The following is a 13,104-nucleotide window of genomic DNA, read 5'->3' on the forward strand; positions in this document are numbered from 1 at the left end:
GTTTGGATGCTTCCCATCCATCAACCCTGCTCCTCCCTGCCCACTCCCCAACCAACAAACCAATGAAAACTTCTTCCAGACCAGGTTTACAGGGTTTTTTTTAACATTCATCTAGCATGTACTGATTCAGTAAAACCTGAATTTGTACTGAAACTGTGTTTTGAATGCACTGGAGTGGGGGAACGGTACCAAAGTCCCTCTTGCAATGTGCCCTCCCCACTCAGTACTCTTACAGACACACTCATAGACAAGAAAACTTCTGTAGTACCTAACCAAGGGGAGTCCAGAGCTGGTAATGACAAGAAGGGTGACTGCTCCCCATACATGCCAAGTCTGGGGTGAGCCAAAGCCCCAATGAATGCTGGAGAAACACATATTTGCTGTTTCTCCTAGGCAGCCTGCTTCCCCTGTTGCACTTGGAAACAGTCATTAGGTGAATGCCTACTTCTTGGAAGTGTCACCTCTCCAAGCTGCTCATCGCTGCTCGGCTCCAACCTGCATCCCAGTGGTTCCTCGCTTCTCAGACCCATGACTGAGCCCATCACAGGCCTAAGCTGAACTGATTTTGAAACCAGTAAGAGCTTTTAAAACAGTAAATTCAAGGGAAGTAGAATAAGGAACAAACTAGTTAAGTATTATTATTCATTGCAAATTTAACAGTAAAATACACCTGTCCCCCCATCATACAGCCCAAGGGTCTTAAAAGAGTTGTGTTCTGGGGTTTTGCTCAGCCCAAAGCAATGCATTTCTCTCTGGAAATGTGGAAGTCTTTTTCTACCTTGGCAGTGGACATAGAATCAGACTGAGAATCAGAAAAACTCAAAACCAAATTGAAGGTTTTCCATTAAACCACTTTGCAGTGTTGAATAATTCACACCATTTCTCTGTGTTTCAGTTCCCTCTCCTCTAAAGTAGAGCTATTGAAAAATGCCTGCCTGTCCTGGTTTCAGCTGGGATAGAGTTAACTGTCTTCCTAGTAGCTGGTACAGTGCTATGTTTTGAGTTCAGTATGTGAAGAATGTTGATAACACTGATGTTTTCAGTTGTTGCTCAGTAGTGTTTAGACTAAAAAGTCAAGGATTTTTCAGCTTCTCATGCCCAGCCAGCGAGAAAGCTTGGAGGGGCACAAGAAGTTGGCACAGGACACAGCCAGGGCACCTGACCCAAACTGGCCAACAGGGTATTCCATACCATGTGACGTCCCATCTAGTATAGGAATGGGGAAGTGGGGGCGGGGAATTGCCGCTCGGGGGACTGGCGGGGTGTCGGTCGGCGGGTGGTGAGCAATTGCACTGCGCATCATTTGTACATTCCAATCCTTTCATTATTACTGTTGTTGTTTTATTAGTGTTATCATTATCATTATTAGTTTCTTCTTTTCTGTTCTATTAAACCGTTCTTATCTCAACCCACGGGTTTTGCTTCTTTTCCCGATTTTCTCCCCCATCCCACTGGGTGGGGGGGAGTGAGCGGCTGCGTGGTGTTTAGTTGCTGGCTGGGGTTAAACCACGACACTGCCTTTGCCAAGCACTGGGTTTTCCAGGAAGAAAACCATACCAGGTATTATTCTTCTGAAAGTTTATAGGGTATGAAGCACTCCCTCAAAACTGAAATTATGTTCCATGGGGGTTTTTTTAATCATCTAAATAATGTCTTGGTTGTGTAGGTGCCCAGCAAGAAAAGCAAATACAAATGTTAATAAAACAAGCCTGGGCATGGACACAAGAAAGAGATATTGTCCTTTGCACAGAACAATAGAGCATGAGGCCATGGACAGTCCTGCCTGGCCTCCACCTCCATCACCACTGCTGTGTGTGGGGCTGGGCTGCGAGGCTATCTGGGAAGCTGAGCCAGCTTAAAAAACAAACCTACAGATCCAGTTTTGCTAAAGAGTTCATTTGAGCCAGGAAACTAAAGTTAGGAGTTTATTGCAAAATGAAAGGACTGACATTTGCTAAATAAATGCGTTGTGCACCATACGGCTTTCTACTCAACCTGAATCTTGCGAGGAGGGGGCTCCAGAGATGATCTCCTGGGTGGGGATGAACATGTGTAGTGGAAATGCCAGTGCTGGCTGCTTCGCAAAATGCTGCCTGGGACCACCTTTGCAATTGCCAGTTGATTTGGAGTTTATTGAGTAATGACATGTGGCTTTGGAGATTCCTCTTGAAAAGTCACCACAGCTGTTATTAACGATCCCCTCCTGTTATTCATGGTTGTGTTCACATTTTGGTCTAAAGCACCTTCTAACAGATGCTATTTTACAAATGCTGCCCTGCAAAAGCAGAGAAGACGATCTTAGGTCATTTCCACATCCTAGTATGATACTAGATCTAAGTAAACCTTTTGACTCCAAGAGTTCCAGAGACACAGAGTCTTTCTGCCCCAAGTGCCAAACAACTTAGACCAGCAAAACCTGTTTCTGACCAGGGCATATGGGACTGTGTCAGAGTGCTCTTTCCTTGACAATCCTGATTCAGAAGTGACATTCAAGTGACAAATTATTAAGGCATGCAAACAAGCTAATTCGGTCTATCCCTACTGAGCACAATTATTTTATTAAAAAAAAAATCCTAAAAATTAAATTGCTGATTAAATTGTTTTGTTGGTTATACCCTGCTACATTCACACCCAAATGAAAGGTCTTGTTCTACTTTGTCACGAAGGATGTTCCAGTCCTTCAGGGTCACACAGCAATTACCAATTTTCTTAACCCCCCACAATGTGAGCTGTAGCTCCCAATAGAGCTCAACTGGGTCAGACTTCCTCCTGACCACCCTCTTCTCAGTCCCTCCATTTGAGGCAGCCAGCAGCATGCAGCCCTCTCCGTATTGCAACATGCTCCCATCAGATTATTCAGGACAAAAGAATTCCTAAACTGGATTGCATAACAGGAAAAAAAAAGGGTGATTTCACAGCAGCTTTCAAATTGGCACATGCTGGGACCCTGCGTGGAGGAGCAGCGCCACTCTGTTGACCCATGCTAGGAAGGCAGTTGGCTATGGCAGATGGGTATTGTTAGCAGCAATGCACAGTATAAAAAGGGATTTGTGTCCTCCCTTTGAAATCAGCAAGTTTAAAGTGTCAAACACCTTGTAAGCAAAGTCTTAGAAACAGAAAGTACATAAAAAGGCTCAGTATTAGACTTTGCTTAGTTTTAGGTTACAAATAAAAAATCCAGGTCTCGCTCCAACTCAGAAAGCAGAAACTCTGCACGTGCTTTTGCCTGTATCTTCATGCTTACACGTCGGGGGGGCGTTATGTGACCCATGGCCTCAAATTACTCGTAGCAGTCTTCTGCTTTAGTTTTCAACAAAAAAATGAATAGGTACATTTCTCCTCAGTTCAGCCCTGGACTTGAAATACAGATTTTGAGATGAGAAAGAAATAGTTCTTTTCCTAACTACACCATATTTTTTCTGCGGAGGAAGTGAACATTAGCCAAAAAGCAAAAAAATAATCCAAGAGTTCCTGTATTTTAATTGTCTCTCATCTTGAAGCAATAAACAAAGGTTAATCAAATACTTACTAGCTGAGTAAATATTTTTACTCATATGTATAAATCAACCTAGGTCAAATTCTCATGTTTTGGCTCTGCATTAAGACATATGTCCTTGTGTCATGGTTTAACGCCAGCCAGCAACTAAGCACCATGCAGCCGCTCACTCACTTCCTCCCCATCCAGTGGGACGGGGGAGAGAATCGGAAGGAAAAAGGTAAAACTCGTGGGTTAAGAAAAGAACAGTTTATTAGAACAGAAAGGAAGAAACTAATAATGATAATAATAACAATAATAAAAGGATTGGAATATACAAAACAAGTGATGCACAATGCAATTGCTCACCACTCACCGACTGACGCCCAGTTAGTTCCCGAGCAGCGATCCGCCCCCCCCAGGCCAACTCCCCCCAGTTTATATACTAGGCATGACGTCACATGGTATGGAATACCCGTTTGGCCACTTTGGGTCAGGTGCCCTGGCTGTGTCCCCTCCCAACTTCTTGTGCCCCTCCAGCCTTCTTCCTGGCTGGGCATGAGAAACTGAAAAATCCTTGACTTTAGACTAAGCATTACTTAGCAACAACTGAAAACATCAGTGTTATCAACATTCTTCTCATACTAAAGCCAAAACATAACACTATACCAGCTACTAGAAAGAAAATTAACTCTATCCCAGCTGAACCCAGGACATTATCCACCCCTTATTCTATACGATCTACATCATGCCCAGATCCTACATTTTCTAATTAATCACCACCACTTTCCTTGTCTTTGAGATATATATATATATAACGATGTATATGGACACCCCCCCCCACAAATAGCATTCCCTTAGTCTATGGGCCATCCCTCTAATGTGTCCATCAATTTTATTTAGTCCATGACTTTGGGGTTCCATCTGTTGTAACAGTCCTTTAGGATAGGAGAGATGGTGTGAGTTGTTGGATTGTTGCATGCTGCCTCTGGAGCTTGTGGCTGGTATATTTGGTGCAACCCACGCCCTTGGTCTGCAGGTCAAAGATGCTGATCTTGAGGAAATCACTGGGCACCAGTTCAAGTTCCATCACTGTTGCACATGGCTCGGTTTCAAAGTCCATCCTTCAGTCATTTGTGTAATTCTTACAGTAATACCCTTGATATGGCATATAGCCACTATATATGTAATGACATACATTGGCAGGTTATTGAGCAGTTAACATCATACAGCCTAATTCACTGGCTATTCTCTCCCAAAATCAAATCTCCTTGAGGTACACATCGGACTTCCCCATCCTTCTGCATCACCCACTGTCGTGGTTTAACCCCAGCCAGCAACTAAACACCACGCAGCCGCTCACTCACTCCCCCCCACCCAGTGGGATGGGGGAGAAAATCCAGGAAAAGCAGCAAAACCCGTGGGTTGAGATAAGAACGGTTTAATAGAACAGAAAAAGAAGAAACTAATAATGATAATGATAACACTAATAAAATGACAACAGTAGTAATGAAAGGATTGGAATGTACAAATGATGCGCAGTGCAATTGCTCACCACCCGCCGACCGACACCCAGCCAGTCCCCCGAGCGGCGATTCCCCGCCCCCCTTCCCAGTTCCTATACTAGATGGGACGTCACATGGTATGGAATACCCCGTTGGCCAGTTTGGGTCAGCTGCCCTGGCTGTGTCCTGTGCCAACTTCTTGTGCCCCTCCAAGCTTTCTCGCTGGCTGGGCATGAGAAGCTGAAAAATCCTTGACTTTAGACTAAACATTACTTAGCAACAACTGAAAACATCAGTGTTATCAACATTCTTCACATACTGAACTCAAAACATAGCACTGTACCAGCTACTAGGAAGACAGTTAACTCTATCCCAGCTGAAACTAGGACAGTATCCACCCCTTATTCTATACCATTGACGTCATGCTCAGTTCCCATACCTTTACTTACATCCTGGTCAATCATCATCACCTTTTCCATCCCTTTGAGACAGAGACATATGAACAATGAGATAGATATATATATATATATATGCATACACACAGAGAGATATCATTCCTTTAGTTTATGGGTTATGTTCATTAAGTGTTCGTTGAGTTCATTTAGTTCCCGACTCTGGGCTCCATCTGTCATACCAGTCTTTCTGGGCAGGAGGGATGGTGCAAAGTCCTCTCAGTCGGTAGAGCAGAATTGGGCTTCAGTGCGATGTGAACGAGCAGGTGACATTTGGCGCAGCAGGAGGATGGTGTGCACCGTTGGATTGTTGCATGCTGGAGTCAGTTCTGGTTCCATCACTACTGCGCTTTGCTCAGTTTTATCATAGTTCTTTCTTGCTTGATCTAAGTGATTCTTACTATAGTACTATAGATATAGCATATAACAATTATAGTAAGGATAACATACAGTAGCAGGGTTATAGAGCAACTAATATCATACAGTTTAATTCTGGCTGTTCTCACCTAAAATTAAATCCCCTTGAGGCACACATCGGACTTCCCCATCTTTTCGCATCACCCACCAAGTGCACCCAGGCCCTTGAGCAAAAGCAATCCCACGAATGGGTTTACCTTTGCCTGAGGCAGGAGTAACCCAGACTGTCTTCCCTAACATATTTTTTATGTGCACTACAGGGACTTTATCCCCTTCTACAGTACGTAAAAGTTCTGACTGGGCAGGGCCACCCCGATTGGCAGATCCTCTGGTGTTGACTAACCAGGTGGCTTTTGCTAAATGTGTATCCCAATGTTTGAAAGTTCCACCCCCCATTGCTCTCAATGTAGTCTTTAACAGTCCATTGTATTGTTTGATTTTCCCGGAGGCTGGTGCATGATAGGGGATATGATACACCCACTCAATGCCATGCTCTTTGGCCCAGGTGTCTATGAGGTTGTTTCGGAAATGAGTCCCGTTGTCTGACTCAATTCTTTCTGCGGTGCCGTGTCGCCACAAGACCTGCTTTTCAAGGCCCAGGATAGTGTTCCGGGCGGTGGCATGGGGTACAGAACATGTTTCCAGCCACCCAGTGGTTGCTTCCACCATTGTAAGCACATAGCGCTTGCCTTGGCGTGTTTGTGGGAGTGCGATATAGTCAATCTGCCAGGCTTCCCCATATTTATATTTCAGCCATCGCCCTCCATACCACAGGGGCTTTAACCACTTGGCTTGCTTAATTGCAGCACATGTTTCACATTCATGGATAACCTGTGCAATAGTGTCCATGGTCAAGTCCACCCCTCGATCAGGAGCCCATCTATATGTTGCATCTCTTCCCTGATGGCCTGAGGTGTCATGGGCCCACTGAGCCATAAATAGATCACCCCTATGTTGCCAGTCCAGGTCCACCTGAGACACTTCAATCTTGGCAGCCTGATCCACCTGTTGGTTATTTTGATGTTCTTCAGTGGCCTGACTCTTGGGTACGTGAGCATCTACATGACGTACTTTTACAACCAGATTCTCTAGCCAGGATGCAATATCTTGCCACAGTGCAGCAGCCCAGATGGGTTTACCTCTGCGCTGCCAGTTGCTCTGCTTCCATTGCTGTAACCACCCCCACAGGGCATTTGCCACCATCCAAGACTGTGATGGGTTAACCCTGGCTGGACGCCAGGTGCCCACCAGAACCGTTCTATCACTCCCCCTCCTTCTCAGCTGGACAGGGGAGAGAAAATATAACAAAGAGCTTGTGGGTCGAGATAAGGATAGGAGAGAGCACTCACCAATTACCGTCACGGGCAAAACAGACTCAGCTTGGGGAAAATTAACTTGATTTATTACCAATCAACCAGAGTAGGGTAATGAGAAATAAAACCAAATCTCAGAACACCTTCCCTCCACCCCTCCCTTCTTCCCGGGCACAACTTCACTCCCGGATTCTCTACCAACCCCCCAGCGGCACAGGGGGACGGGGAATGGGGTTTACGGTCAGTTCATCACACGTTATTTTCTGCCGCTTCATCCTCCTCAGGAGGAGGACTCATCACGCTCTTCCCCTGCTCCAGCGTGGGGTCCCTCCCACGGGAGACAGTCCTCCACGAACTTCTCCAACGTGGGTCCTTCCCACGGGCTGCAGTTCTTCACGAACTGCTCCAGCATGGGTCCTTTCCACGGTGTGCAGTCCTTCAGGCACAGACTGCTCCAGCGTGGGCCCCCCACGGGGTCACAAGTCCTGCCAGAAAACCTGCTCCGTGGGCTTCTCTCTCCACAGATCTGCAGGTCCTGCCAGGAGCCTGCTTCAGCGCGGGGTTCCCATGGGGTCACAGCCTCCTTCGGGAACCCACCTGCTCCGGCGTGGGGTCCTCCACGGGCTGCAGGTGGATATCTGCTCCACCGTGGACCTCCATGGGCTGCAGGGGGACAGCCTGCCTCACCATGGTCTTCACCACGGGCTGCAGGGGAATCTCTGCTCCGGCGCCTGGAGCATCTCCTCCCCCTCCTTCTTCACTGACCTTGGTGTCCGCAGGGTTGTTTCTCTTACATGTTCTCACTCCTCTCTCCGGCTGCCGAATACCTCCGTCCCAACTTTTTTCTTTCTTAAAATGTTATCACAGAGGCGTTACCACTATCGCTGATTGGCTCGGCCTTGGCCGGCAGCGGGTCCGTCTTAGAGCCGGCTGGTATGGGCTCTCTCGAACACAGGGGAAGCTTCCAGCAGCTTCTTACAGAAGCCACCCCTGTAACCCCCCCTGCTACCAAAACCTTGCCACACAAAACCAATACAATGAGTCAGTATAGAGATAGAGCACTGGCCACTTTTCTCTTTCAGCAATGTCTAACGCTAGCTGGATGGCTTCCACCTCTGCAGGCTGACTCAATTAACCTTCTTCTTCAGCAGTTTCTGCGACTTGTCGTGTAGGACTCCATACAGCAGCCTTCCACCTCCGATGCTTTCCCACAATGTGACAGGATCCGTCAGTGAACAGGGCATATTGCCTCTCATTTTCTGGCAGTTTATTATACAGCGGGGCTTCTTCAGCCCGTGTCACCTCCTCCTCTGGCGACATTCCAAAATCTTTGCCTTCTGGCCAGTCTGTGATCACTTCCACAATTCCTGGGCGACTGGGGTTTCCTATGCGAGCCCGTTGTGTGATCAGTGCAATCCACTTACTCCACGTGGCATCAGTTGCATGATGTGTAGAGGAGACCCTCCCTTTTAACATCCAGCCCAGCACTAGCAGTCGGGGTGCTAAGAGGAGCTGTGTTTCAGTACCAGCCACTTCTGAGGCAGCTCAAACTCCTTCATATGCTGCCAATATCTCTTTTCCAGTTGGAGTATAGCGAGCCTCAGATCCTCGATATCCTCGACTCCAAAACCCCATGGGTCGGCCTCAGGTCTCCCCAGGTGCTTTCTGCCATTCTCCCTAGCTGCAGTGTAGAGCACATTTTTAACATCTTGTCCTTTCCGGACTGGTCCAAGGGCTACTGCATGAACAATCTCCTGCTTAATTTGTTCAAAGGCTTGTTGTTGCTCAGGGCCCCATCGAAAATCATTCTTCTTCCGGGTCACTTGATAGAGAGGGCTTACAATCAGACTGTAATTTGGAACATGCATTCTCCAAAAGCCCATGTCGTGGTTTAACCCCAGCCAGCAACTAAACACCACGCAGCCGCTCACTCACTCCCCCCCACCCAGTGGGATGGGGGAGAAAATCGGGAAAAGAAGCAAAACCCGTGGGTTGAGATAAGAACGGTTTAATAGAACAGAAAAGAAGAAACTAATAATGATAATGATAACACTAATAAAATGACAACAGCAATAATGAAAGGATTGGAATGTACAAATGATGCACAGTGCAATTGCTCACCACCCGCCGACCGACACCCAGCCAGTTCCCGAGCGGCGAATCCCTGCCCCCACTTCCCCGTTCCTATACTAGATGGGACGTCACATGGTATGGAATACACCGTTGGCCAGTTTGGGTCAGGTGCCCTGGCTGTGTCCTGTGCCAACTTCTTGTGCCCCTCCAGCTTTCTCACTGGCTGGGCATGAGAAGCTGAAAAATCCTTGACATTAGTCTAAACACTACTGAGCAACAACTGAAAACATCAGTGTTATCAACATTCTTCGCATACTGAACTCAAAACATAGCACCATACCACCTACTAGGAAGACAGTTAACTCTATCCCAGCTGAAACCAGGACAGCCCATGACACCTAAGAAGGCCTGTGTTTCCTTTTTGTTAGTCGGTGGAGACATAGGTGCTATTTTGTTGATCACATCCATGGGGATCTGATGACATCCATCTTGCCATTTTATTCCTAAAAACTGGTTCTCCTGTGCAGGTCCCTTGACCTTACTTTCTTTTATGGTAAAACCCGCTTTCAGAAGGATTTGGATTATTTTCTTCCCTTTCTCAAAAACTTCTTCTCCTGTGTTGCCCCATACGATGATGTCATCAATGTATTGCACGTGTTCCAGAGCTTCACCTTTTTCCAGTGCAGCCTGGATTAGTCCATGGCAAATGGTGGGGCTGTGTTTCCACCCCTGGGGCAGTCAATTCCAAGTGTACTGGATGCCTCTCCAAGTGAAAGCAAATTGTGGCCAGCACTCTGCTGCCAGAGGGATTGAGAAAAACGCATTAGCAATGTCCATTGTGGCATACCACTTGGCTGCCTTTGACTCTAGTTCGTATTGAAGTTCTAGCATATCTGGAACGGCAGCACTCAGCGGTGGCGTGACTTCATTCAGGCCACGATAGTCAACTGCTAGTCTCCACTCCCCATTAGACTTTTGCACTGGCCATATGGGACTATTAAAGGGTGAGCGAGTTTTGCTGATCACTCCTTGGCTCTTCAGTTGACGAATCAACTTGTGGATGGGAATCAGAGAGTCTCGGTTGGTGCGATATTGCCGCCAGTGCACTGTTGTGGTATCAATTGCCACTTGTTCTTCAGCTCTCAGCAACCCCACAAGTTGAACCACTGTTCATGAAAGTGTCCCTAAGGAACTCTGTAATAAAAAAATCAAAATGCATTTAACAGAGGTCAGCATGTTCCAGCAAGGTAACACACTCCACCTGGCTATAAACTAGGTGGAAGGAGCTTTCCAGGCCACGTCACAGATGGTGGGGACATACCAAAAGCTCCATTTACTCAACACACTCCTGTACAACTGCCCTTTCCATGTGTGTTCACTCTTATCTCGCTCTCTGCAAGCCTAGGACCTATCTCTCTCCTACCACGCACCAGCACAACAGAGCGCCCTGTGCTTTGGACACTGTCAGAATTAATCATTTGCTCCAGCTCTGTGGAGGTTGTGGTATAAGCCCTCAACTTCGTTTTAATCATCCTTTCAAATTTTTCCATTAGGCCACTGGCCTGAGGATTATATTGAAGGCCCCAAAGGGCATGCCCCCATGTTTTCCTCAAAAGCCAGGAGGAGGGAATGGAGCAGTAACTGCCTGTTCTGTGAGGACCTCCCAGAGGAAACCTGACCTGCCAGAGAGCAGACACCATGCCACTGCCCTACCTGGAGATAGCTCCAGACAATGATAATGTCAAGTAGCATCTGCCAGCACAGTTATCTTTGCCCTCTAAAGCTGTGTTGCTCAGTTCTACGATATCTGTGTCCACGTTTCAAAAGCTTTCCTTTCCGAGGGCAACAGTCTCAGGTTTATTCCAAGCTCTTTCCACACTTTGTCAGGATGACACGTATTGTGGTTGGGCTGAACTGCTTTAAGCTAACAGTTCTGCTGTAACCTTTGCTTTAGACAAGTGATCGCTTTATGTCCTGAAAAAGATGTATCAGGCCAGATATTACTTGTGGGAACCATTATTTTCCTCCTGATCCCCTAAGAGTCAATTTTCTTGTGGGCCAGAAATGGAAGTGAGCACTCATACCCTGAAAAAAGAAGTCTTTCCCCTTCCCTGCAACCATTGCTAAGAGGTGTAACAGTACTCCAGGTAGCAAGAGCCTTCAGCTTCCCTAGGAAGCACTCAAGCATGAAGCATGAAGCTCTGCTTGAACCTTTTCGTAGAGGAGGTGTTATAAGCCGTCTTCCCTGGATATGGTATGTATTCTGGAAACTGCCACTATTTTTCCCAATTAACTTAGCTATTTAAGGACTGCAGTCTTCAAAGCCAACTCTGCCACTCTGCCAACAAGTGGGTGGCCCTGGGCCATACCTGAACCAGTGACTTTGGATTCTGAAAGCAAAAATGCACAGCGAGTGTTATCAGATCAGCTATCCACTCCCAGTCTGTAGACCAAACCTCTCGGTAAGGCATTTCAAATACAGGACTTCCTTCTCATCTGCCTCTGTGGGATTACTGTACCAAATCCATGGATGCCAGATGGATCTGACACATTGGCACCTGGGAGGTGACCCTGCAGACCAAGGCTCCCCCAGAGAGAGGAGGGATGTCTCCTCTGCAGGGGCTAGTTATGCTCTTTTTGCTCAGTAAGGAGGAGTGTGCATGTTTTGTCTTACAGACAAACTATTAAAACAGAAGGCTAGACCCCAGATAGTATCCTGGTGTCTATAAAATATAATATGAGGCAGATCAGACAAAACAGATAGAAGAAAAATCTCATTTTTTCCAATAATCACTAATAATTTGGGGCTGAGGTGAAGAGCTTGCACAGTTATTCCATTCCTTCTTCATCCATTAGGCTCTGCTCCTCCTTCACAGCCCTCAGTGAATCCATTTGCCCCAAGAGATCCAGAAGCCAACTTTCCCTGCAGCTGTTTTTACTAGACTAACCTTTCATGGATGCAGGCCAGACCACAAGGAAGCAAGCCACAGCCATCTGCCCATTTTATGCCTTATCCTGGAAAGATATAACATTGCAGGTCTTTCTTTGTCAGCAGTGGTCTAGCTTGGCTCTATATCCAGCCTGGGATTTACCCAAAACCCACTCCTGGGAAACCCTCACATTACTTCTTACAGGATCTCAATTTGAGCCAGCTTTCCCTGGATTTTTTTCCCCTTTATTTATTCACCTATTGTTAATTTTTTGACACCTTTTATTTCCCACCTAGTGGCCATATTTTTAGGAAGACATGACTGCACCTCCTCAGTCATGAGAACTGACTTCTGACCATTGCCTTCTCTGAGGGGCTACCCCACCATTGAGAATGAATCCCTTCATTCCTGCTATTGTTTTTGCAAGTCCCAACCCTAGTTCACTCTTCAACCATAAGCCTATTTAAACAATCCATATGTACATCAGTGACGTTCTAGCTGTTTCTCTGGGCATCAGTAAGACAATCAGCAGTGGAGCCTACATGTAGAGCAGTCTAACACAAGCTTGGTGGTAAATAGGTGTAAAGCAGTTGAATGGAGAACAGATGACAAAATGAATGACCAAATGACAAAATGAATGTGTATTGCCCCCTCCTTTCCTGGCTCTATATTCTCTTTCTCTCAAGCTTCAGTCTCAACTTCTCTCCTTCCACCTGAAGCCTCCTGGTTCTCAGCTGCAATTTCTGCCATTACAGCTCTCAAGCAGAGGAACAGGGTTAGGACAACATCAGCTCTGCCTGCCATGGGTCATACAGGTGTACAGGACCCCTTTCCCAGGCTGCTATGAGGGTGTGGGTTGCAGCTCTTTGCCCATGTGTTGCAGGGAAGTGCTTCTGCCAGGGGTGCCTTGGGCAACCCTGAACCCCCACTCACACAACA

This window comes from Harpia harpyja, chromosome W (assembly GCF_026419915.1).
Source record: "Harpia harpyja isolate bHarHar1 chromosome W, bHarHar1 primary haplotype, whole genome shotgun sequence".
NCBI classification, from domain to species: Eukaryota; Metazoa; Chordata; class Aves; order Accipitriformes; family Accipitridae; genus Harpia; species Harpia harpyja.